The sequence below is a fragment of the Nannospalax galili genome, unplaced genomic scaffold (assembly GCF_000622305.1).
Source record: "Nannospalax galili isolate Female #2095 unplaced genomic scaffold, S.galili_v1.0 scaffold14, whole genome shotgun sequence".
NCBI lineage: Eukaryota > Metazoa > Chordata > Mammalia > Rodentia > Spalacidae > Nannospalax > Nannospalax galili.
The window spans coordinates 1,608,053-1,614,052 of NW_008336953.1; positions in this window are offsets into that span (position 1 = coordinate 1,608,053).

Sequence of the window (6,000 nt, forward strand, 5' to 3'; positions counted from 1 at the left end):
TCCAGAGGACCTGGGTTTGGTTTCCAGCATCCACATGGTGGCTAACAACTGTCCGCAACGCCAATTCCAGGGGACTGGACACTTCTACGGCCGTCATGGGCATTGCATGACACAGGTGCACTTACATACATGCAGGCAAAACATTCACACACATGAAATTTTAAAAAATAACATATCTAAAGATTTTTCTTGGTCATTATTTTTACTCATTCTTAAAAGTTGGCTTACAGAGTAACAGGTTTCCTTATGGCATTTTAATTCATACTTCCATTTGGCTGATCCCCCTTCTTCCTGCCCTTCCCCCCCTTTCCCAATGTACCCTTTGTCCCAGTATTTCCCAATCCACTTTCTTATCTCATGTGCCCTAGTGCCTCCCCCACCTTCCTTCGGGGCCCTTTTCCAGTCTCAATGGTTCCTCTCTACTTTCCTGGCCTTTACCTGTATTTATTCCCACCTCAGCAAACATTTAACAGTTAGAAGCTAGACGTACAGATGAGAGAGAATGCAGTGTCTGTTTTTCTGAGTCACGGTTATGTTGCTGTACATAATGTTGTCTAATTCCATCCATTTTTCTGCAAATCTCATGATTTTATTTCTCTTTATAGTGGAATGAAATTCCATTGTGTGCTGGGCATGGTGGTGCATACCTTTAATCCCAGCACTCAGGAGGCAGGTGTATCTCTGTGAGTTTTAAGCTAGCAAGGACTACATAGTGAAACACTATCTTAAAAAAAAAAAAATTCATCACTGTACTGTGATCTTAGCAGACCTCCAGAGAGTGCTTGTTCCAGCCTCCCTCTGTCATAGGGGCTGAGAACTTAGCAGATTGACTGAGAGTCCCCAAATTGGCCCCCTCCCCAGGGAACTTCCCTAATTTTGCTCTGAGTTCCCACTAGTAGGAGTCCAAACCTTAGAAGGAAGCCTGAGTGTACCTGACTGGAACCTGATTTGGGCTTCTGTGGGTGCTCCTGAATGGCTGATCTGAAGCCATCAGTTCCCTCCGAAATAAAACCTGAGAGAACCTGAAACCTGGAACAACCAGCTTTACATAACCAAAAAGGAAAGGACCTAGGCACCCCGATAATAAAAACAGAAGCATATTTCAACTTAATTCTCATATCAGAATCACAAAAAAACAAAAATTCACATGCCAAAATCACAACAAAAGAATAATAAAATGGAAAGCCAAAACACTATGTCCCCACAAAACTCCACCAGTCCTGTAGAAGAGTTCTACAAGGAAAATTCCCTAGAGATAACCCAGGCCAGAATTTAAAAGAACCCAGAATTTAAAAGAACAATCATAAGCACGATCAAGGGATTCAACGAATTTAAAGAACACATGAACAAACAAATCAATGAACTAAAAGACAATGATGATAAACTTCTGAATGAATTCACAAAAGAGAATCATTGAAAAAAACTCAGGCAGAAATGAAGGATGTGCAAAACTCAATAAGCCAACTTGAAACAAAAGGGGAAAGTCTCACCGCTAGAATGAATGAATGGAAAACTGAATATCAACACTGGAGGATAAAGTTAAAGAATTGGACCATTCAGGAACAATTATGAAAAATTAAAAAAAAAAAAACACAGGAATGGACTATGGAAGAGATGTGGGACACCATGAAAAGACCAAACCTATATATCATAGGCATAGAGGAAGGAGAAGAATTTCAAGTTAATGGTATTGACTAGATCTTAAACAGGATTGTAGAAGAGAATTTCCTGAATTTAAGGAAAGACATCCCCATACAAATACAGGAAACACATAGAACACCAAATAGACAGGATCAGAAAAGAAACTCCCTGTGGCTTATCATAGTAAAAAAGCAAAAACACTAAATGTACAGAACAAAGAGAGAATACTGAAAGCAGCAAAAGAAAAACAACTCACATATAAAGGAAAACCCATCAGAATTACAACTGACTTATCAATGCAAATTATGAAAGCCAGAAGTGCCTGAATCAAGTAATTTCCAGTTCTAAATGACAATAGGTGCCAGTCCAGAATACTTTACCCAGCAAAAATGTCTATTATAGTTAAGGGGCAAAGAAAAATCTTCCATGACACGAATAGCCTGGAAGAATACAAGTCCACAAAACCAGCCCTTCGAAGAATACTTGAAGCAATACAAAGAGAGGAGAAAGGAACAACTATATCCCAGGGGCAATGAAAGAAAATGAAGAAAGGTATAATTAATGAAACACAAAATTAGACAAAGAACACAAACAGCAATAAAAATGACAGCAGCCAACACACATCTTTCAATAATAACCTTAAATATCAATGGACTGAACTCCCCAGTCAAAAGAAACAGGCTAAGTGAATGGATTAAGAAACAAAATCCATCTTTTTGCTCTCTGCAAGAAACCCATCTGACCTTCAAGGACAGGCACTACCTTAAGGTGAAAGGATGGAAAAGAATATTCCAAGCAAATGGCACTAAGAAACAAGCAGGTGTTGCAATTCTAATATCTGACAAAATAGACTTCAAAGTAACAGTAATCAGAAGTGATAAAGAGGGCCACTTCATTCTGATCAAAGGAACAATAAACCAAGAAGATATTACAGTCCTTAACATATATGCACCAAACTCTCATACACACAAATTCATAAAAAAATCATTACAGGATTTTAAGACACAGATTAACCCCAACTCAGTAATAGTAGGGGACTTCAATGCCCCACTGTCTCCATTAGACAGGTCAACTGGACAAAGAATAAACAAAGAGACGTCTGAATTAAATGATACCATACATCAAATGGACCTAACAGACATATTTCAAATATTCCACCCAAGCACCAAGCACTTTCTACCCCATGGAACCTTTTCAAAAATTGACCACATACTGGGCCACTAAACAAACCTCAACAAATATTAAAAAACTGAAGAAATTCCATGCATTCTATCAGACCATAATGCAATAAAGCTCAAAATCAACACCAGAAGAAGCCCTAATCACCACATGAACATATGGAGATTAAACAACACACTCACTCAGGTTGTCAGGTTTGAAGGCAAATGCCTTTTACCTGCTGAGCCGTCCTGCCCTTGTAATACTTTTATTATATCTTGAATTATACATTCCCCAGCAATTGTTGTTTTGTGTTTTTCTTTTTCTTTTTTTTGGTGGGTGTGGGGTGGGTCTTGTAATCCAGACCGGCCTTGGATTCACTTTGTATCCTAGACTGGCCTCGACTTCCTGATCTTCCTAAGTCTCTGCCTCCCAAGAGCTGGTTGTATACTACCACACCCAGCTTCATATTTCCTGTAGATTGTAAGTTTCTTAAAGACATGAATTAGAGCTGGGTGTAGTGGCACACGCCTTTAATCCCAGCACTCTGAGGCAGAGGCAGGTAGATCTCTGTGAGTTTGAAGCCAGCCTGGTCTACATAGTAAGTGCCAGGCCAGCTGGGGCTACTGGGAGACCCTGTCTCAAAAAGACAAAAAACAATGCTGTTAAATTTTAAAACCTAAAAGAAATGGATTGCTATCTGAAATCATGGGAACCACCAAATTTAAACCAAGAAGAGATCAGCACTTTAAACAGACCCATAACATATAAGGAAATCAAAACAGTAATACAAAGCCTCCCAGCTTAAAAAAAAGCCCAGGCCCAGGTGGATTTACAGAAGAATTCTACAGGCATTTAAAGAAGACCTCCAACCAATACTACTTAAATTATTCAAAATGATAGAAACAGAGGGAGAACTCCCAAATTCTATCCATGAAGCCAACATCACTCTAATACCCAAACCAGATAAAGACACAACCAAAAAAGAAAACTATAGACCCATATCCTTAATGAATATAAATGCAAAAATTCTCAACAAAATACTTGCAAACTGCATACAGACACACTTCAAAAAGATCATTCACCATGATCAAGTAGTCTTTATTCCAGAGATGCAGGGATGGTTCAATATACACAAGTCAATCAATGTCATTAATCGTATAAAAGGACTCAAAGACAAAAATCACAGCGTCATCTTAATAGATGCAGAAAGGCTTTTGACAAAATTCACCATGCATTTATGTTCAAAGTCCTAGAGGAAATTGGACTGGAGGGAACATACCTCAACATAATTAAAGCAATATACACAAACCCACAGCCCAGCACCATTCTAAATGGAGAAACCCACAGCTAACATCATTCTAAATGGAGAAAAACTGGAAGTATTCCCATTAAAATCAGGAACAAGACAAGGGTGTCCACTATCTCCACTCCTTTTCAACGTAGTGCTTGAAATTCTTGCTAGATCAATAAGATGAAGGAAATTAAAGGAGTACTAACTGAAGAAGAAGAGGTCAAACTATTTCTTTTTACAGATGATATGATACTATACCTAAAAAATCTCAAAAGTTCCACCAGAAAACTCCTAGAACTGATCAACACTTTCAGTACAGTGGCAGGTTATAAAATCCATCTAAAAAAATCAGTAGCCTTTCTATATACCAATAAAAAGTAATTGGAGAAAGAGTACAAGGAAATGCTCCCATTCACAATTGCTGCAAAAAATATCTTGGAATAAATCTGACCAAAGATACCAAAGATCTCTACAATGAAAAATTTAAATCATTAAAGAAAGAGATTGAGGAAGGCACCGGGAGATGGAAAGACCTCACATGGTCATGGGTTGGAAAAATTAATATTGTGAAAATGACCATCCTACCAAAAGCAATATATAGATTGAATGCAATCCCAATCAAAATCCCCATGACATACATCACAGAATTAGAAAAAAAAACTATCCTTAAATTTGTATGGAATCACAAAAGACTCCAGATAGACAAAGCAACCCTCAACACAAAGAACAGTCCTGGGGGGATTGCTATACCAAATCTCAAAGCATACTACATTGTTATAGTCATAAAAACAGCATGCTACTGGCACAAAATTAGACACATAGATCAATGGAACATCATTGAAGACCCAAACACAAGTAAATGCAATTTCAGCCACCTGATATTTGACAAAGGTGTCAAGAACACACAATGGAGAAAAGACAGAATCTTCAACAAATGGTGCTGGCAAAACTGGATCTCCACCTGCAAAAGAATGAAACTAGATCCTTATCTTTTACCTTGCACAAAGGTCAACTCCAAATGGAGCAAAGACCTCAATGTGAAACGGGAAACCCTGAAACTATTAGAAGAAAATATTGGCAGTAACTTACAAGACATACGTAGAAAGAATTTTCTAAATCAGACAGAAGTTGCCCAGGAATTAAGCTCAGCAATCAACAAGTGGGACCTCATTAAACTAAAAAGCTTCTGTACAGCAAATGAAACAATCAAAAAAGTGAAGAGAAAATCCACAGATTTAGTAAAAATCTTCACCAGTGACACATCTGACAGAGGTTTAACATCCAAAATACATAAAGAACTCAAAAAAGCAAAGAAGTGAGAAACCAAATGACCCAATTAAAAGATGGGCTAAAGATCTAAACAGAGAGTTCACAAAGGAAAAAATAAATTTGGTTAAGAAACATCTCAAAAAGTGTTCAACATCGTTAGTAATTAGGGAAATGCAAATTAAAATCACCCTAAGGTGTCACCTTACCCCAACCAGGCTGGCTAGGATCAAGAGAACAAAATGATACTAAATGCTGGTAAGGACGTGGAGAAAGGGGAACACTCATTCACTGCTGGTCGGATTGCAAATTCAGGCAACCCCTATGGAAAACAGTGTGGAGAACTCTTTTTTTTTTCCAAATTTTATTTTCAATTTTTTTTTTTAAGAAGCATTTCATTACAGCTTTAACATATTCAGTAACACATTCCAGAGCAAGGATACATCTCTTTCAAAGGTGGCTGTAAATTTTTAGGTTCACAGTTGAATGAATACAGTCATACAGTAATGAACTCAGTAAAAGCCCTGTAGGACATAAAATTGGCTGAGTTTTTACCCTTTAAAGAAGATCTCCACTTCATTTTAAGATATGCTGTTCCCTACATTTTTTTTTCAATAAAATGTATTTTTTTAAATTAGAAG